Source organism: Lepidochelys kempii, chromosome 14, assembly GCF_965140265.1.
Source record: "Lepidochelys kempii isolate rLepKem1 chromosome 14, rLepKem1.hap2, whole genome shotgun sequence".
Classification (NCBI taxonomy): Eukaryota; Metazoa; Chordata; order Testudines; family Cheloniidae; genus Lepidochelys; species Lepidochelys kempii.
Window position 1 is genome coordinate 8,890,480 of NC_133269.1, and position 21,699 is coordinate 8,912,178.

General features: G+C 40.6%; 1 protein-coding gene across 7 annotated transcripts in view; it reads left to right on the forward strand.

Moving 5' to 3' along the window:
• TEX2 (testis expressed 2) overlaps positions 1 to 21,699 on the forward strand; it is a 120,554-nt gene that overhangs the window by 14,966 nt on the left and 83,889 nt on the right. Inside the window, exon 1 of one of the 7 annotated variants that reach the window (XM_073311247.1) lies at positions 8,845 to 8,918. The exons of the other annotated variants lie outside the window; for them this stretch is intronic. The gene's annotated coding sequence lies outside the window, so the exon portion shown is untranslated. Of the gene's footprint in view, positions 1 to 8,844; positions 8,919 to 21,699 lie in introns of those variants that run through there. 7 annotated transcript variants of the gene reach the window in all.

The window sequence follows — 21,699 nt, forward strand, 5'->3', positions numbered from 1 at the left end:
GTTGGCAAAACTTTTGTCATTCTGGGGTGTTAACGCCTCCCGCCCCCCCCCCCCCCCCGAATGAGCGCTTTGTCAGCAGGATTCAGAGTAGCAGCCATGTTAGCCTGTATCCGCAAAAAGAAAAGGAGTACTTGTGGCACCTTAGAGACTAACAAATAAATTTGTTAGTCTCTAAGGTGCCACAAGTACTCCTTTTTTTTTTTTGGTCAGCAGGAGTACCTCTCCTGCTGACAAAGCCGCTGCTGCTTGTGTGGGGTGGAAATTTTTTGTCAGCAGGAGAGCTCTCTCCTGCTGAGAAATAGCAGCTACACTGCGTGCCTTTTAGCAGCATGGCTGTAGCGGCACAGCCGTTGCTGAAAGCCTCAGAGTGTACCATAGCCTCAGACTTTCTAGCACAGCTGGAGGGATACAGCTGCATGATTATACACTTCCTTATATCTTGTTAATTTACCTATGCCTTAAATATTTATTGATTTTTATTGGAGTTTTTGTTGGTGTTCTTTCCTGGCTGGTCATCCTTATGTTGTCAAAGTCCCAGTTTGAATGCTATTTTTAGGTGATCTAACAATTTGCTGCTTTAAAGTAGAGCCAAAGTGTGTGCTCGCTCCCCACTCATCTCTCTATGTAACCCCATAGTTATTGATATAGTTATTAGGGGCATCAGATCAGAATTTGTTCCCTCTTTGGCACACTAACTGGAACATGATAGTCTAAATTGTATTTTCCTACCTGTTGGTTCCTCTGTGCCTCTTCACACACCAGTGAGGGGAAAAAGAAATCAGGTCTTTATTTGTGGGCTAGTTCATCATGGAAGCTACTTATAGAGTTGAAAGGATTTAAAGATAGAATAAGTTAATTTTCTGTACAGGTGAGATGATCGCTATGGAAAGCTTTATCCTATCTGGTTATATTGCAGGAGCCTTTGCCCTACCTTGCTTTAGAGTTATTAGATTGGTGGCTTTTTGCTTGGCTTCATGGGAAGGGAGAGCAAAGGAAGTGTGTGTGTGTGTGTGTGTGTCCAGATGCTTCTTTCACCCGTGATTCTCCTGAGGTCTGTACTTATCTTGGCGCACCTGTTGTTTTGGGCAGCAGAACTCTGGTCTACGCTACCAACTTATATCAGTATAACTGCATCATGGATTTTCCACACCCCTGAGTGACATAGTTATACCAGCCTAACCCCTGGTGTAGATAGTGCTGTGTTGACAGGAAGGCTTTTCCTGTTGACATAGCTGTCACCTGTCGGGGAGATGAAGTACCTACGCCGACAGGAGAAGCCCTCCTATTGGCATAAGCAGCATCTTCACTAAATGCTACAGTGGTGCAGCTGCAGCGCTGTAAGTGTAGACCAGCCCTGAGCCTCTTTTGTTGAAGTGCGGTGGGGGGTGGGAGAGTGAGAAGGGAAGGCAAAGTCCATCTCTCCAGCACAATAGTTCAAAAGAAATTCCCTGGATGGAAATTTTCTTGTCCCCTACATGGGGAGAGAAGAATCAAGTAGCAGAAAGGCAGGTGGCCCCTTAGCTCACATTTTTACCAATCTTGGGAAATGTTATTCAGTTTTCCTTCTCTCCTTCCCCTTCCTGAGGTAAGGCTACAGTATTTCTGTATACTTGCATTTCATTATCTCAGTATTAGGGCTGAATGTAGATCTGATTGAAGCAAGGAGGATATTGCCTTAAGCACAAAGGGTTGTTTGTTACTTGTATAACTCCACACACGTTTTTCATTTATTTATTTATTTCCTTCCTGCTGTTCTTAGCACAAGATCCCTTGTTATGTTTTTGAACCTCCTAGAATTGGAATTTAAAGGAGTTTGATGCACACAAGTTTTTATTGATGATCTCTATAATATGCACAAGTCCCATCCCTAGAAAGTGTCAGGCCCATGTGATTCTGCAGCTAGTTTAGCTCTGTTCTGTGTCAAAATCTAGATTCTATTTTAGCAATTCTGCAGCAACATCAGTGTTCAAAGCACTGCATTAGCATTAACTATGTTAAGCTTAACCTCATCCCTGTGAGGTAAGTAAGTATGTTTATCTCCCTGTCTCAGATGTGGAAACAGAAGCACAGCAGCAACTTGCCCAAGGTCCCACAATGAGACTAGAGCAGAGATTGCTTACATCACCAGGAGAGAAATTTTGGTGTAGACACATGCACAACTAGGTTGACCCAAGTCGTCGACTTAGGTTGACCAACTCTGTAGTGTAGATTAAATGCCAGGGTCAGAACTTGGGAAATCCTGGCCCATTAGGCTGTTGGTTCCCAAATTGTGGGCTGTGGACCATGGAGAGCAGGCTGGTCATATGGTGCTGGCTTTTCTCATTTCCCAGCTGACAAATCACATTAAAAGGCTAAGAATCCATTAAATACTGTTCTACAATTACTTTTTCATGTAAGCCATTGCAATAGCTGCCACAAGGATGTGAATGAGAAGAGACATGGCTCATCCAATAATGAATGGGAGAAAAGGTATTCACTAGACAATTTCTTGTTAAATTACTGTCAGTGCTAGGAACAAATTTGAGAATGCTTGCTCAGGAAGACATGGCCTCCAGTTTTGCTTGTGTTTTCTCTGTCCTATCTTGAGATGTATGGCTTGCATTTATTCAATACCAGTTTAGTTTTTTCTCTCTCCCCACCCCCACGTGAGGCCGGAATAACCTTGTGTGATTCATAAACCCTTTGGCAGCAGTGATCCAGGTTAACTGCTGCAATAGCTACTGCTGGTCTGTTTTCAGGTCCTTCATGTTTGGAGTGGGATTGTTAGAACTGCATGGTATTGCGTAGCTAGAACCACAAAAACTGTAGGAATCAGGACAATGATAGCCCATTTAATACAACCTTGGCTTTTCTTTGTCAAACTGTGAATGAAGTTAACCCACCTATGACCAAATACAGTTACAAATCGAGGGACACATTTGTACAAGGAAGGATGGCGGATACTCTGAAGTTAAGGGGAGTTTGCCTGACTGAGGATGATGGCATGTGGGCCATAGTTAATCAGTGGGAGGGCTTGTGAGAGCCAGAGAAGCAGGATTTGGTGCACTGTGTGTGTCCATGACCCATGGGGAGTATTGTAGAATAGTTGACAGTCAGTAACCTTGGCTCATGAGAGATTAAGAGCGAAGAGATTCCTTCCACCCCCATTCTCCTTTACCGCTGTGATTTCTTAAAATAGGTTTATAGTGTAAAATATGTGAATTCCAACTTGCACTAACCTATAAAGAAGCTACTGGTCTGGAGCAGTCTCTCTCTCATGATTCTGCAGCAACTCTTTTTCAGTTACTACCTCGCTGCCTGGGAGGGTTCAGCCTGTGCAGTTCTGTTCTGACTGTTAATCACACAAATGTAAATGTGTGTTTTAGTTCACAAAAATAAATAAACCCTTAAAACAACTTTTTTGGAAATGTTTGAGAACTGAAAAAAATGAATGGAATATGTCTTGTCGTTAGATATAAAAGAGCCTTAAAATACTAATCCTGCAGTTTGATAATCCTCTGAATGGCATTAAATCAGAATTATGACTATAAATGTAAAATATGAAAAAAATGTAAGTTAATAGTTCTGTTCTTGTGAAGAAGAATAAAAACAGACAAGGAGGCAAATCTCATTAGGAGGCTCTTGTGTGGTTAAGAATAACTGTTGAGCAAAGACCATGTTAGCTGTATTTTTTCAGTGACCTTTCCTATTTGAACTCTGGCTCCCCTAGAGTAAAAAGTTAGTTACTAATTCAGTGCTGCTCCTTTTTATTTGTAGCTTCTTGTAGCTGTTAAATCCCTTTATTTTAAATCATGTCCTTTACACCAGTGGTTCTCAAAGCCGGCCCGCTGCTTGTTCAGGGAAAGCCCCTGGAGGGCTGGACCGGTTTGTTTACTTGCTGCATCCGCAGGTTTGTCCCTTGTGCCACGCCGCTTCCTGCAGCCCCCATTGGCCTGGAGCGGTGAACCGCGGCCAGTGGGAGCTGCAATCAAGCAACGGACCGGCTTTGAGAACCACTGCTTTACATTATTCTCTTTCTTCCTGTATGTGGAGGCCTCTTTCCTAGTTTTGTAGTAGTTGTGGATGAACAAATTATTGGTGTATTTAAAAAAAAATAATTTTCAATTTGTGAAAGCTAGACATCTTCAGTTACATTTTGCCCTGGCTTATTCACTGGGCAAACCATTATTGTTAATGGGGTTGCCTGATTAGTATATAGGGGCAGAATTTGATCTCTGTATATTGTATATTTTTATATGAGAAATATGCCAGTGCTACATGTGCAGTAATTTAGCATGCAAATGATTCTACTTTTTTAAAAGGAAAAAAGAGAAGATTTGAGGTGGATAGTAGCACACACTTTTTGGAAGAAGAACAATTTTTGTATAAAATATTTATGAGCAAGTGCAGGTAGCATTGGACACTGATTAGTCTATTTCAGTATAATCTGTAAGTATGTTTTTTTTAAAGCAAAACTGAAATTTAAGAGTTTTGCTCTATTATCTAAATCTCTTTGGGGGGGGGGGATACTTGTGTATTACTCACCTAGAGGTAGCTTCACCTTGGTGACCAAGCATCAGAACTGAATAAAATAAAGTTGGTTATAATACAGTTTGGAGACTGTTAGGCTTTGCTTTTTAAAACTTTAAATCCAAAATGGACGTTCTATCCTTTCTTGGTTTTTCTATTGGACACTTCACAAAAAAATAAAAAGCTTTTACAACATCCTTTAATTTAATCAGTGAGGCAGGCAGCCCTGTCAACCATAGATTAATCCACTGAAGTTTGAAATAATCTTTCATCAGATTAAAGAGGAGCGGATTGTTTGCTCTTTGCGCAGGAGAACAAGTTGTAATAAAGTTCCACGCACCAGCCGTACCTCCCCTTCCTGCATCACTAAGAAGATTTCACTTTAGTTTATATCTACATTTTGTGTTTAATCTCTTCATATTTTGTTTTTGTACTAGAGTAAATATCTAATACTGGTAGCTCTCTCCATCTGAAGAACACTTTTCAAGCACTAACTAATCCCACATATTACCCCTGTGAGGTAGGTTCATTAATATCATCCCCATTTTAGGGAAGTAAGGCAAGCTAAGTGATTTGATCAAGGCCTGTAAGAGCCTGTCTGGACTAGCATAAAAGTGTGCGAGAGAAAGGTTAGCTGGTCAAGGTCCACGCTATGGGGAGCATGGTGTTTTCACTTCAACCAGTTAATGCGTTTAAAATACAACTTACCAACTATAGCATAGATAGGGTAAGACCGTATGTTTTACCCTATGCATGGTGTCAAGTATCAGGGGGTAGCCGTGTTAGTCTGTATCCTCAAAAACAACATGCATCTGAAGAAGTGAGGTTTTTAACCACAAAAGCTTATGCTCAAATAAATCTGTTAGTCTTTAAGGTGCCACTGGACTCCTTGTTGTCTTACCCTATGTAAATCCTCAGGAAGTTGGGATCAGAGCCAGAACTAGAACTCAGAAATTCCTGTCTCCCATTCCTGTGGTCAATCCACTAGATAGACAATACCTCTCCCTCAAAATGTATTGTCAAAATCCATTACTGCAGGGGCGCTCAAACTTTTTCAGTGTGGTCCACATTTGGATAGTTGGCTCCCAGGTTCACAGCTCCTTGGCAGCCCACGACTTTGAAGGGCCCCAGCTCTGGGGCAGCCCACCACGCAAACTGCCCTGGAGCCAGAGCTCCATCCCCTTTCACAGAGAACTTCAGGACTTCCAGTTTCCATTCTAAAGTTGAACAAAATTGAATTCTGAAATATCCTCTGAAATGAGATTACTTTTCTCCACCCAGCTCTAGTTGTTATATTGTCCTTCTTTGTAAGGTGCTATGTTTGCTTTTTATTTTTCATCTCTGATTTACAGTTTCTTTAAAACTTAGGGGAATTCACAAAGAACTTAATTTAGTGTTAGCTAAATTTGCTTTGTTCTACTTTAATAATGTGTTCATCCAATGCTGGAAAGCTAAAAAAAAAAAAAAGTGTTCTACTTTAATCACATGTTCCTCAAACAAAGTACATTTAGATAACACTAAAAGTTCTTTGTATGAATTTAGAAGAACTTATGAAGGCCTCTAGTACAGTGGTACCTGCACTAAAGATTAGTGGGGGGTGACTCTCTCTCTTTTAAAATGTTCCCGTATTTTTCATTGCAGTTTTGTTTGACCTTTGTTTAAAAGCTGTTCTTTATTGGGCAACCCATCTTGCTTGTCTCTTGGGTGATAGTTTGAAACAGCTTTCATTAAAGTAGAATAATGCTTTGCACTTCTATAGAACCTTTCATCTACGAATCTCAGAATTTTCTGAACAATCAAAGAGCTTTACAAACATTCGTTACTTAATACCCATGCTTTTCATTTTCATAGAAAAATAATTCTGCTTTAATGAAGCTCAATAAACTATCCCCTCACGGAGGTGAATATTTTATACCCATTTTACAGGTGGTATTTTTAAGAGCTGTCTTTTTTTTAATAGGTGTTTGGTGTCCCCCCCTCCCCCAATCATCTCTGGGCAAAAATCATACTTTTATGTCTGCATCTTCCTAGTTGGAGTGAAAGGCATTATCTGCCAGGATCAGAGTTCTATATTCTCCTGTAGTAATTGAAGACCTCACTAATTCCTGTGACAAAGTAAGGAGTTACAACTCTGCTTTTTAGGTGTACTTGAGGAAATCAACTTTCCAGAAGAGAAATAGTGCTCTGAACTCAGGTTGTTTTTTTTTAAATTCCTCTTAAGTTATCTTTCCTTGATGTATATATTCTTAAAGTACAGCTAAAAGAGAGAGAAACCTTAGGAAGAACGTTGAATTAATTACTTTCCAGTAGAAAATTTTTAAAAAATCAAAATCTTCTACTGAGATAATCCTCCTCTTCCTGAAGTGTGGGGTCTTTAAATAGAAAGATTCTTGGGCAGATCTTCAGCTGGTGTAAATTGCCATGGCTCCATTGACTTCAGTAGAGTTATGATAGTTTACGTCCGCTGAAGTTCTGCTCGAGATAGTTAAGTCCCAGGCAGGCTGTGAAGAGCTACAAAAGGCTTTTACAAAACTGGGTGACTGGGCAACAAAATGGTAGATGAAATTCGATGTTGATAAATGCACAGTAATGCACATTGGAAAACATAATCCCAACTATACTGTGACAAAGTTCCTGCTCTACCTTGGTGGATCTTGCGCTTATTGGCGGATTTGCTCGCCTTGGAGCTTCACGGCAGCCCTCAGCTTGGTCGTTTTTCTGAACCCACAGTCCAGGTCAACTCCTCCTGTGTCTGACCAGGAGTTGGGAGGATTTGGGGAGAACCCGGGCCCACCCTCTACTCTGGGTTCCAGCCCAAGGCCCTGTGGAATGCAGCTGTCTAGAGTGCCTCCTGGAACAGCTGTGCGACAGCTACAACTCACTGGGCTACTTCCCCATGGCCTCCTCCCACACCTTCTTTATCCTCACCATAGGACCTTCCTCCTGGTGTCTGATAATACTTATACACCTCAGTCCACCTTCTCGCTCTCAGCTCCTAGTGCCTCTTCCTCCCAGCTCCTCACACGTACACCACAAACTGAAGTGAGCTCCTTTTTAAAACCCAGGTGCGCTGATTAGCCTGCCTTAATTGATTCTAGCAGCTTCTTGATTGGCTGCAGGTGTTCTAATCAGCCTGTCTTAATTGTCTCCAGAAGGTTCCTGATTGTTCTGGAACCTTCCCTGTTACCTTACCCAGGGAAAAGGGACCTACTTAGCCTGGGGCTAATATCTGCCTTCTATTACTCTCCTATAGCCATCTGGCCTGACCCTGTCACAATACATATAAATGATGGGTCTAAATTAGCGGTTACCACTCAAGAAAGAGATCTTGGAGTCATTATGGATAGTTCTTTGAAAACATCCACTCAATGTGCAGCAGCAGTCAAAAAAGCAAACAGGATGTTGGGAATCAGTAAGAAAGGGATAGATAATAACACAGAAAACATCATTGCCTGTATATAAATCCATATCTTGAATACGGCTTGCAGATATGGTTGCCCCATCTTAAAAAAGATATATTGGAATTGGAAAAGGTTCAGAAAAGGGCAACAAAAATGATAGGGGAATAGAATGGCTTCTGTATGAGGAGAGATTAATAAAACGGACTTTTCAGCTTGGAAAAGAGACGACTAAGGGGGGAGATATGATTGAGGTCTATAAAATCATGACTGGTGTGGAGAAAGTAAATGAGAGAAGGCGTAAATAATACTTCCTTAACAAATGAAATTAATAGCAGGTTTAAAACAAACAAAAGGAAGTATTTCTTCACACAATGGCAAAGAGTTCCACAGGTTGACTGACTGCAGAGGATGTTGTGAAGGCCAAGACTACAACGGGGTTCAAAAAAGAACTAGATAAGTTCATGGAGGATAGGTCCATCAATGGCTATTAGTCAGGACAGGCAGGGATGGTGTCCCTAGCTTCTGTATGCCAGAAGCTGGAAATGGGCGATAGGGGATGGATCACTTGATGATTACCTGTTCTGGTCATTCCCTCTGGGGGCATCTGGCATTGGCCACTGTCGGGAACACCCTCTAAGAACTGCTCCTATTGCATTAGGAAGGGCAAATCTTCTGGAGATTTAAACACTTGCTCTTGATATCCAGGCATCCCAATGTTTCACAATGTGGTAGGCATATCAGATAAATGACACGACTGGTTTCCACTTTAGGGCTCTGAACCGCCGACGGGAATGCTCGGGTGTTAGCCCCATTCTGACTCTCTCCTTGGTTTTAAACAGTTCCTACTGGTTCATTTGTTCCTTAGGCATTTCAGCTGACACCTCAGCTAAGGGTCCACTGAGCTGCGGTCTCAGCTCTACCCTGTATTGGTCCATAGAGATGCTGTACCCAAGGCAGGCCCTTTTGAAGTTTTCCAAGAAGGCCTCGGTATCATCACCTGTCTTGCAGGTGGGGAACTTTCTGGGATGGGAAGTGGTACCTGGAGAAGGATTGCTAGGGTTTGTTGGTATATTTTGCTGAGCTTTTGCCTTCTCCATCTCCAGTGCATGCTTCCTCTCTTTTTCCTTCTCCTCCAGTTCTTTGGCCCTTGCCGCCATAGCTCTCCTGTGGGCAGCTTCTAGGGCTTTTTCTGCCTCTTTCGCTGCCTCCAGTCTGGCTAACTCCAATTTATGTTGTCTTAGTTTCTGTCATCGTTGCCTCTCTGTTTTTAACTAACTTTACACCAGAGAGTTAGAAATAAAACAAACAAACAAAAAAAAAACTTGGCTTGTAAAATTTTGCTGTGCTGTAATATGATGCCTATATTCTCTGATTGTCAATCTACTGAAAAATCCTAAAAAACCCCCAAACAAACAAAAAAACCACCTTTGTCTCCAGGCAAATAGGCAGAAAACCCCCCTAGTTGCTCTTAGGTAAAAAATAACAAAACTCTTCAGGTCTGTGAAGACTTGTGAATTTCCCTGCAGGAGGTTTACTGCCCTGCCTTTAGGTAGAGAAAACTCCAGCTCACACAAGACAATTCCCTTTTGTCTCTGCTCTGGCTCCCAAGCAGAGAAAAAAAAAACTCTAACTGCTTTCAGTTTAAAACCTGCTTTCCAGCAGCCCAAAGGAAAAAAAAAAAATTTCCTTTTCAAATCTGTGTTTCTGGTTCAAAAAAATCTCAGATTGATCTCAAAATGATTTCAAGTTAATCCCATCGCTCTGCCACCATGTCAAGGTTCCTTCCCCCCTCTGAACTCTAAGGTACAGATGTGGGGACCTGCATGAAAACCTCCTAAGTTTACTTTTACCAGCTTAGGTAAAAACTTCCCCAAGGTACAAACTATTTTACCTTTTGCCCTTGGACTTTATCGCTGCCACCACCAAACGTCTAACAAGTATATAATTGGGAAAGAGCCTGTTTGGAAACTTCTTTCCCCCCCAAAATCCTCCCAAATCTTACACCCCCTTTCCTAGGGAAGGTTTGTTAAAGATCCTCACCAATTTGCATAGGTGAACCCTTGGATCCAAATCCTTGGATCTTAAGAACAATGAAAAAGCAATCAGATTCTTAAAAGAAGAATTTTAATAGAAGAAAAAGTAAAAAGAATCACTTCTGTAAAATCAGGATGGTAAATACCGTACAGGGTAATTAGATTCAAAACATAGAGAATCCCTCTAGGCAAAACCTTAAGTTATAAAGACACAAAACCAGGAATCTACATTCCATTCAGCACAGCTTATTTTCTCACCATTTAAAGGAATCAGAATCTAACGCATATCTAGCTAGATTACTTACTAAATTCTAAGACTCCATTCCTGTTCTGTCCCTGGCAAAAGCATCACACAGACAGAGAGAGAGAGGCTTTGTTTCTCCCTCCCCCCAGCTTTTGAAAGTATCTTGTCTCCTCATTGGTCATTTTGGTCAGGTGCCAGCGAGGTTATCCTAGCTTCTTAACCCTTTACAGGTGAAAGGGTTTTTCCTCTGGCCAGGAGGGATTTAAAGGTGTTTACCCTTCCGTTTATATTTATGACAAATGTAATGCTCTGTGGTTCTGTTTTAAGGAGGATATTTAATGTCCCAACTTGGAAAAAGACTGTAGACTGAAAAGGTAAAATAAGTTCTGTTTGTCAAGGAATTAAATCTCTTTCCTGATGTGAATAAACGGAGTCCCAGAAATTAGACCAAGAACTTTCATGGTAGATTATTTTTTCTGCATCCCTCCACTAGTGCAGGGTCATTCTCAGCTGAACATATTGGGAGGAGTATTCCAGCCTAGCTTTATGGCAAAGGTAGTGCTGCAAGTTCATTGCTGACTATTTCAGTTAGTGGCTTGATGACACAGTTCATTGCTTAGGTTAAGGCTACAGCCACTTTGACCACAAGTATTTTGTGGAGATTGAGTTTTGTACGCATAGACTGGAGATCTTTAGTTTTTATTCTTTTGGTTGTATTTGGAATTCTGGCTGTTGACAGAGGCTGAATTGATGATAAAGATCTTGTGATTTTGTTTTTCAAAGTGACTGGAGAACACCAGACAACTTCACTTTTGAAGTTGAAGACTATCCTATGTCTCTCAGTGCTGATATGAAGATTCTAGTGAATGTTCTGGAGAACAGAATTCTTGAGAGGAAAAGATGAACCCCAGATCAAGTGGGCTTAGTCAAAAGCTGCACTGGTAATGCAGATGCTTGTAGGCTCTGCCCTATAATTCATGCAGGACAATGTATGCATTTGTCAGTGGCTGCCTTTTGTTACAAGTGATCTAAAAGCTTTCAGGAGGGTGGAGTAGGTTTTATAACTAACCCATACAGTATAGAAATTTGCTTTGAATTCAACATTAAAGTGTTGAATATGCTGCTTTGGTGATGTAGTGGTTCACTGCTCTTCTGTTGTTTTCTATTATACTCTGTTGCTATCAGATCTTTCGTATAGTGTGCGTATGCATGCAAGCATTAAGAAAGTTGCTGTTATAAATTTTTAATCAAATGACACCTACATTTAAAATCACTCACGTTTCAGTATTAGACAGCTCCAATTTTACTTTTGTTTTAAATATATTCAACTGATTAATTTTATACAACTATGAAATAGTAATCTTAATATGTGCTATTATAGGGCTGATATCTAAACTTTTAATGTTCAAGCAGAAATCCTGCTTGCTGCTGTGGATACTTGTTATATTCTTCTTCTGGGTTGTGCTTGTCATTTTGGCAATGTTAAAAAGTAACTTTCTTCTAGCACTGAACAAAGACCTTTATTAGACTAGATGATTGCAGAGCTTCTAGCTGGAAGCTTCCTCTAGCCCTTGCGTTTTAAAGAAAGAGTACTTATTCCCACCAATCTGTTACTATAGAAGTACGAATGGTATGTTAATGGAAAATCTAGCATACTAAACAGGCCTGAATGAGGCATCCTGCTAAAAACTGGCGTCTGTTATGCCATGATAGTAGGGTAACGTAGAAACTGGCTGTCCAAATGGTAACTGTAGCAAAAATATATCTAGCTTCTATAGTGCTTTCCACCTTGAAGGGTATCAAAGAGATTCAGAAACATGGAAAAAAGCAGATATCTCTTGAGCTCTACTTCACAGTGGGGAGAGAGAGGTGGCTGACAGCTAGAGATCGGCAACTTTAGAACAATGCAAAAAACCTACAAGATGCTAATGTGGGAAACTGTGTTTTCCAGCTTTTATTTAGCAAGTCAATAACCCCCAAATGTTCCAAAGGTGTTCTTTGGGCCTTAAAATTGTATCTGGGGGCCCAAACTGAAATCCTAGATCGAGTGTAGTAGTGTGCACTGGCTTAGTGTATGACCGTGCTTTCTTTAGTGGCTGGCCCCAGTGACCTGTTGCAAAAGGAGTACTCCTTCAGCTAAAGTGATATAGGCTTATGCTTTTGTGCAGAAGGTCCTAGGTTCAATCCTCGCTGGTGACCATGGTGTCTGTATGAATGTGGCCACAATTTGCCCTTTCAACTGGTTCAGTAAGAACAGGTCAGACTACCTTAAGGCTCCTCAAACTGGGTTACAGTTCAGACCACTTTAGCTGAACTGGTTTTAACCAGTTAAAGAATCTTCCACCATGTAGAGAGGTCAGACTTGAATGCTGTGGCATAGATTGCATCCCTGATGGTTCGACAGAGGAAGCATACAACAAAATTTGCTTATATTTTACTGGTGTATGCAGTATAAAGGGAGAAGTTTTCATTTCTGTTGTACCTTGAAGAAATGTACTGAGTTCAGACAATATTTAGCACAGTGACATGTAAGGAAAATTAGTATTAATGGACAGGGGAGTTAAGGGCCATGTTTTAATAGTATTTGCTCTCTGAAGGACAAAAGTGAAGATTAAGTATCATGCGGTGATATTACTGTTAAAGTACTCAAGTGATTAGTGATTTTATAGTGAAGAATAAAATATGGTTATATCAACATCCCAAAACATGCTCAATGAACTACAAGGCTAGGTTTGTCCTCATTTTAATGTATCTTACAAACTTTAACAATCCTATCTGCCTGACCCTTTTCTAACACGCTACACAGACAAAATATTATAAATTAACTGGCAGAACAGGAAAACAAAATTCAGTGTCTGTTGTATTTTGGAAGAGCTATTGTTCTTGAAGGAAGACTGATGGATTAGAAAAATGGTGCTGCATTGGCTATGAGGTGCAGTTGTGTTTGAACAGCTAATGTGTCTCACTTTCAAATAAAGAATACCTGAAAACAATTTTCTCTTTGTAATTGGCCCATTATTCCTTAACAACAGTATAGGACGCATGACCAGGTCTTCTAGAATCAAGCTGATGGAAAATCCTGATTTGAAATAACCTTGCTTTTAAATATTTCCCATGCCGCTAGCATGGCTCAGGAGCAGAATTTCAAAATATGCCATGAGACAGTCTGTGATACCACAGGGACCTGTGTAGCTGGTTCACCCCCATCCCATTGAAAGTGCAGTGAAGACAGGTCCTTAGTGTAAAGTGTGATGGTCTCAACAAATCTATTCCTCCTCTTCCACCCGTCTTTCATCAGATGTCTGTATGCCAAGACAAGGGACGCAGGTTTAAGGAATGATGGCACATATAAGGCAAAAGAAATCGTTTGAGAGAGCTCAGATTTAACAGGTTAAAAACTTCTTCTTTCCTCTTCAGAAGGGCTGTGAGGGGTAATCTGCATGAAATCCAACCGTGGCATTCAGAATAATCAAATTAGTGTCTTCATGGGCAGCTGGCAGGGACCTACACTTAAAGTGCAGCTGACAGCTCGTAAGGAAAAAAAATTGAAAAGCCTTTTATTTAGAATGTTTATATTTTCTCCTCACTTTTAAATTAAGAGCTTATCTGCTCCTGTTTGTTGCAGTTCATAGCAATGCCAAATATTTTGTTTTCTTGTAGGACATTTGCTGCAGAAGGTTGGAACCATTTGTACAGACTGGTTTGTTGCACACCATTAGTAAGAATTACTCCTGTTGCCTTCAAATAGGATGTTGCATTAAGCAGTGATAACACAATCAGGAATGGTTGGCCTGTTTCAGTATGTCTGAATTGAGTTCCACTACTACCCCTTTTCTCTCAGATGGAAAGGTTATGGAAAATACTGAATTGGACAATTAAATTCCCCTTTGTAACCATTACAGTAAATTTGGCTGTGTTGAAGTTTAAGATAGGTACTGCCTACACTGGTTTTGACCTGCTCTTTCAAATGGTCTGTTAACCCATAAAGTACTGTAGTAAGCTATTTCAGTCAGCCTCCTTTAATAAGTTGCTAGTTTGTGTAGATGTTACTTTCCTTCATGTATAAAGTTAAGCATGAAATAGACACTTTAAGTGTCCTTATTTAGAAGATAGCAAAAATAAAATGTTCCCATTGACTTAAAAATATTTTCAAATATATATGGAAGTTCTGAAGATGTAAGTTGAGGTTAATCTCAACATTTAACTTTTTCATGAAGCATTATGAACTTAGGGTTCAGGATCGCTGGATCCTGTGCTAGTTTTAGCACAATTAAACGTCACCAAACCCCACTGTGCTAAAGGGGCACTGTTAGGTAACTTTGGACCAAAATATGAGGAGTTTTGTGTGGGTATGTGTGTACATACATGTAAAATATCTAAAAACAGCCTACTCCTTATCGTGGCCTTAAAGGCCTACAGAAATTTTCTTCGTAAAAACAAACCTTTTTAGAAACTGACTGTACTGACTTTCACTTATTTTCTAAAGTGTCTGATTAAAACAATACCAAACTCAGTGACAGAAACAAAGCTTTCAAATAAAAAATAGGAGAGGGAAAATAGTGCATAAAATCAAACACCAGTAACTAGTTGCTTGGTACTGTTCGGTTTTGGAAAGATCTACATGAGTGAGCTAGGTGCTTTTCAAACACAAGAGAGGGCATTCTCCTCCCAAGAGCTTTTGATGGGATGCTTTTGTCCTGGATGTGGGGGAGAGTAGATCCACAGTGCTGCAAATGGTCACAGATGGAGAGGTTTTGCTAGTTTCTGGGTGAGTGAGTGCTGAAACTAGCACCAATGACTGAATTGTATGAAAGGTGGTTCTTCTCACATCAGTGCTACACTTGGGTCCCCACAGCCTTCTCTTCATGTTCCCAAACTTTCTCATCTTCAGCTTAGAGAGACAGAGTGGCATCTCTTACTGGACCAACTTCTGTTGGTGAGAGAGACAAGCTTTCAAGCCACACAGAGCTCTTCTTCAGGTCTGGGAAAGATACTTGGCTACTGGCCCATAGTTTCTTGTCATCTAAGTTAGTGCCTCAGGCCTTCATGGCCTTATCTTCAGTCCACCGAGTCTTTCCCAGCCTTGAGTGATCTTGCTTTGGCCCTGCTGCTCACCTCTGTCTTTCCTGCTCATCTTGTGGTGCAGTAAATAGGTTACTGTAACTGTGCTGCTACGTCCAACCTTTCCAGACTACTGTACCCCGTTCAGGAGTATGATTTGTCCTCTGTACTCCCAAGCTTCACCTCACTTAAAAATTACTTGCTTACAAAATCAGACATAGAAATAAAAAGGTATCACAGCACACTAGTACTGAAAAATTGCTCCCTTTCTCACTTTTACCATATAATTATAAAATCAATTGGAATATAAATATTGTCCTTACATTTCAGTGTATAGTATATAGAGCTGTATAAACAAGTCACTGTCTGTATGAAATGTTAGTTTGTACTGACTTTGCTAGTGCATTTTATGTAGCCTGTTGTAAAACTAGGCAAATATCTAGGTGAGATGATATACCCCTTGGAAGATCTCTGCGTACCCCCAGGGGTACATGTACCCCTGGTTCAGAACCACTGTGCTTGGCTGCCCATACTATCTCCTCTGCCTCAGTTAATGACCAGAAGTTTTGCCTGTTTAATAAATGAAGGATAATTAGAGTAAGCAAAGACTGAACATACAATTTTGGGTTTGCTTATTAATGTAGGACCTATACTTGGCTGGCAGCATCCCTTGTAAGCTGGTGTGGAGGCAAAAGAATACTAAACTGAAGCCATTTGTAACCAGATGACCTGGTTCCACCCTGTGAATCCTGTCTGTTAAAACATCCTTATTGCTGGACTGGAAGTGCATCAAAGTGTTTTTGGTTTTTTTCTTATGAGTTTTTAGAAAGCAACCCAGGTGTGCATTAGTCAGGCTTTCAGGGCAGGCTTGACACTTGGTTAAATATCTTAGTTGATAGGAAAGTGTCCCATTTCTCTTGCATATGAAATCAAGGAAGACTTAATTATTTCAAGTGTTACTGATTGATCCACCTCCACTTCCTACTATCTTGATAGAGACACCGCTTTATGGCCCATCCATCATTTCTGGATAAAGCTGCATGTATTTCACAATGATCATTGAACTGCAGAGCAGAACTAAAGAAAATTAATGAGTGGGTGGTGGTGGGGGGAGGAAATCTCTTCAGTGGCCATTTATTTCTCCGAACTGCTGTTTGCAATCCTGTGTCCTGCTTCTACTTTTTTTTTTTTTAACAAAAGTAGAACATCAGTTTTATAGTCTGTCTTAGTGTTCTGACCATTTCACATTAATCTGTCAAATGCAATTCAAAGAGAGAGGGATTTTCTTAGTTGTACAAAGTGTCCAGTTTGTTCCTTTTTTTAAGGCATGTATGTTTCAATACGACACCTGAATTGCTGGTATCTGTGAAGATCTGATTGCTGCTGTTTCACTGTAGTGTATGGAGTCTTCTTATAATTACACTCTAAGAGCCAAATCCTGCTTTCACAACGCATGTGGGTCTCCCAGTGGTCTGCAGGAGCACCAAGTGTCAGAGGTGAGAATTTGGCATTCATGACTAGTAGTGTGAAACTGATTCCACTCAGATCAGGCAGAATCTTGATAGTGAAAGAAACACCTTTCACTATCAACCCTAAAGGCATTTTTTTTTTCCAGAGTTGAGGTTTATAATAAACTTCCTGAAAAGGTTCTGGCCTTGCATCATTGCTTTTCTGCAATTCTGTATGGCTTTAACCTTGTTAAATCATTGATGTTTTTATTAGAGAGCAAAATAAACACATACAGACAATCAGCTCTGTGTGCAGTATGCATGTGCAATGATCTATTTACAGCCAAGACTAGAATAGGTAAATAACCCATTTAGGAATCAAATAGTGCCAACTGTATAGGCTCCACACCTCCATTCTTCTTTTCTGATAAGTCAGTCTGTTTTCTCTGTGCACAAGCTGAAATTTTCAGATTTTAATCCTTACACACTCTCCATCCGGCAAGTGAGAACTCTTTTAAGATGCTGTGTCTGGATGGGGCAGGGCAAACTACTAGAAGTATACACAAAATCTAGTATCTTGCAGGAGGTTTTCTAGTAGTGTTGTGAATAAGAGGGTCTGCTGTAATATTTAGTGTTATGATTGTGGGGATCAGCCTAGGAGGTTTATATTTATGGGGCACCACTTTTGGAGAGAAGGACATTGAATATAAAGATTTAATCTCTGGGGTCTCATTTGGAGATGCTTCTTCCATTTCCCCCCCTCGAGTTGAAATGTTCTGTTTTGTTGTTGAACCAGTTGCCTCTGTGTGGCTGTTCCTCTGTCTCTCATAAATAGACCTTTTACTGGAGCTGCAAAAAGCTTGTTGAAAGGTGCCAAACTGCTGTAGCAGTAGATCCCTTATGGCTCATTGCCAAGACTGAAATATGAAATTGTCTGTCTGTCAGTTTTGAGGGGAGACTGGCGGGGTGGTTGGGGCAAGGATTAAAGCAAAACACAACACACTTCCACTCCTTTCATTATAAAAGTAAAATTTCCCTAGCCCTTCTGCTTGCAAGGAATCCCTCCCACTTGTTCAGTGATGTACACAGAGCCATATCCAGATGGTTATCCTCTGAGTTTATTTAACCACAGGCTCTTATTTTTGATACTACAGTAGGGAATGATAGCTTTTCATTTACAAAGGACAAGGTTTCTCATCCTCTAACCATTAGTTTTAAAGAAGGAAATTTTAAGAGGGCTAGTTCTCCTGAGAATAAAATCTACATGTTAAATGTTAGTATAAGATAGCTTGCTCCTTATGGGCCTTTGGCCAGGGGCTGGCCAAACCTGGTTACTGAAGGAGCCACATGTGCTGCATTAACCTTGATGGGGCCTGACTGAGGATAGCTGATTTCCCCTATAAAGGGCAGCAGGAGGCTGGGGTGGAAGTTCTGAAAGCTGTGGCGGTGTCTGCAGAAAGGTTCCTAGAAGAAAGACCCTGAGATCAGGGTAGTTGCCATATCTAAGAGCACTGGTACTGTGCTGCTAGTACAGGAGGAAGCTTCAGGAATCGGGGCTGGGGATTCCCTACCAGAGAGACATGCACTGAACAGGGATTGGGGCACTAAGGCCAGATTGTATAAGGACTAAATAAATTGGACCCCACAAAGGGAATGTGTTAAATTACCTTTGAACTGGTGGTATGCAGTTCTTAAAGGGCCCTGAAGAGGGGAAACACAGGCAGGTTGCTGCAGAGTGACCTCTGACCACAAGGGGACATGCTGGTGGTGGGAGACCTGTCCCAGTTCTCCACAGTGAAAAGTACGAAATGATGTAATTTTATTTAGGGAGCACAAGAGAAATGGCAGTCACAAGTAGCCTACAATAAATTGATCATTGTCTGTATGTGCAAAAAAGATGGTAAGAACTACCTTGATGCAAGAGAATGATGTGGTTGGGTGGTACAGCTACATGTATATTACAGCCAAGGTATTTAATACACTTTTTTAGGTTAGTCATTGAATTAAAAAAAGTGTATTTAATAATCAGCTATACAGTAAAAATTATTAAATTTATATCCTCTTCCACATTTCGTGTGTCTTTTCCATAACAAGATTATCACACTTGGTGCAACCAGCTGCCTGACGTATTGACAATGCAATGAACCCACTAAGTTAAAGTAGTGAGCCTAGCAACAGGTAGGAAAAAGTACCAAATATGTCTAACTTCTTCCATAAGGTATTGGCTATATATCCCCAGCAAAAGAGTATGCATGTTAACAGCTGTGTTGTTCAAGGAAAACCCCGAAGGTCTTGTCAATAGTTGCCAGGAAATCTGTAGTCTGATACTTTCACAGGCAAGTAGAAGTTTCCTGAATGGTTAAGATGCAACTCCAACTTTATATTGGTTTTAATGCTCCCCAATTTATATAGTTTCTGGGATGTTTTAAAATTGTGTGTGTGTATATAATATATATGTGTGTGTGTGTATGTGTGTGTCTTAATAGGGTAGGCCTAATTTTGAGAAGGTAGCTGCTTAGCTGTTTATGAAAATCAGACACCTTTTAGGGTTCCTCAGCTGATGACCTAAAATAGCTAGTTGCTTTTGAAAATCTTGGCTAGAGCGTCTAGAACTTCCAGCAGTTACATATTGTGGAAAATAGAAATGGATGAGGCTTTTTGGGTATTCCAGTTCATCTTTTGGCTGATAGTATTCCATATTTTGTACATCTGTTTGAAACAAAAACCATTGATATCTAGGGGATAGGAGGAAAGAACTTCATTGGCCATTGTTATATCCCCTTAATCTTCTTGATAGTGCAGTAGGGATAGAGATGGTGATTTGTGTTTCACGTATTTAAAAATTTTTCCTTATCCTGCAGAGAATGTCTTTGTGTCTGGTATTTTCCAGCATGCTTCACAATGCCATGTTAGGTGAGCTACCCTTTTCACAAGTTCAATAGAAATATCTCTAGTGGAGTGAAGGAAAGTTAATGTTTGGTCCTGGCAGCATTGTGTAAAAGCAACATCAATTTGCATTTGTGTTTTGTAGCAGCCCTTTGAATGTTCAGCTGGACTCAGTCCAGATACTTCTGTCTGGTTTCATAATACTTCCACGAGAGTATGTCCAAGGTCTAATGTTGGTCATTCAAAGACATACCAGGGTTTGGTCATTTCGCCCTCTTCTTTGCTGTGTCCCAAACTGCATACACCGTCTCCTTTCTTGGCAGTTAATCTGGAGAATGCCCCTTGACCCTCTGCCAGAGTGGGTGTATTGACATCAACAGCAAAGATTGTGTAGGCAGCCACTCTTAATAGAATTAAAAGTTCACTGAGTATGATGTGTGGGATGGGGAGAGAGACTGTTCTTGCAACATACTGTAAAGCCAAACAGTTCCTGGCTCTTAACTGTTGACTGAAGTGGCTGCAGCTGCTGCTTCACTAATGAGTGTCATTTGTTAGTTTTCACATGACTAATATCAAATAATGACCTATTAGACTGAGAAATAAACATTCAAACAGCTTAAAAACAAGTCATCTACAGTCTCTGGCTCAAGCCCACAAACTGAGGGTAGAAATAAGACGACAACAGCAGGGCTGTCAACTCCTGTACATCTAGAGGGTTAGCAGGGCTCATGCTCCAGCCCCATTGCAAAGGGTTTGATCTAAAGCCCGTTGAAGGCAATGGGACTTTACCCACTGACGTCAGTGAGCTCTGGGAGAGAACCAAGAAGTAGACAACGGAGAGATGTGTGGAACTGATAAGGGAAATAAGGACATATTAAAGAGGAATGTCTTGGATAAAGTGAGTTTTCTAGAGTGGAATAAACTGATCTCTTAAAGGATGGGAAAGTACAGAAATGTGGTGGTGGTGGGGTGGGGAAACACAGACTCCAACACTACTATTTTTAGCGCATTAGCTGACTGCCCACCCAGGCGGAGTGCGGATATGCCAGTAGATTCCCATTAAAAGACTGTTAATGCCCCTCCCCCTCGCACAAGAGCAGAATGCACTGTCTAGGGCTAAGTGCTGCACAATCAACAGGGACAGGAAACCAGAGTTATGTTGCAGAACTCTAAAAGAAAGGCCTACTGGGTAAGAATTGCAAATCAAACTTGCTACTATCAACTGGATACCAGTGATCACTTTGCTGTGATTGTTCAAGATAAAACTTTGACCCTCCTACCCCACCCTGCAAAGGCACCCAAGTGCAGGCTTGTTTGTCTTGAACCATTTGAGGGATTGAACTGCCAGCCACCAAGCCAAAATGGGGGTTTGGGTTTTGAAACACCCAAGGTCTGAGGTGCAGGGATCAAGCATTTTGGTTCAGGTCCATTTCTCTATTAAATAAACATAACTATTTTACTATTTTGATTTTAAATATCAACCTGTAAACTAGGGAAGATGGTAAAGGAGTGTTTTTAAGTATCCCAGTCAAAGGGGTATAAAATGTGTTAATTCTTTCTGGTGTTACTCAATATTGGTGCTCATGGTATCTGCTTAAAATAGCAAGCAGACTGTTTGTGGTGATGTTCCTTTAAAAGAAAAAGGAGAAAGAATGTTGGTGTCAGAAGGTTCCCTAGAGGTTGGGAAATGGCAGTTTGTTTTAAGCATCTGGAAGAGAAGAGAGAGAGAGAGAAAAGGACTCTTCAGGAACAGCAGAGACAAGGAGTAAGGGAGGAAAACTTAATTGGAATTAGGAGATGCCTGAGCAAGAGTCTGAAGAAGGGAAAACTGAGATGGAGAGAGAGCAAATATATAAAATGATTTAAGAAACAAATCAAAGATTAGAGGGGGAGAACAGGCACCTCAGTGGAGGAGAAGAATCTTAAATGTTACCTATTTTATCAGCTTTTTAAAGGGAAAACCTTTGCTGGGAGGCGTGTAGCTAGTGGGAAAGTAGTTGAGAATGTTAATATTGAATAGTTCTTGTGTTGTCTTAAAGAAACTTTTTTTAAACTTATATTTTTAAAAATTATTTCTCTGCTTATTAAAAAGATGGATGTAGGTGTCAAGATATCGA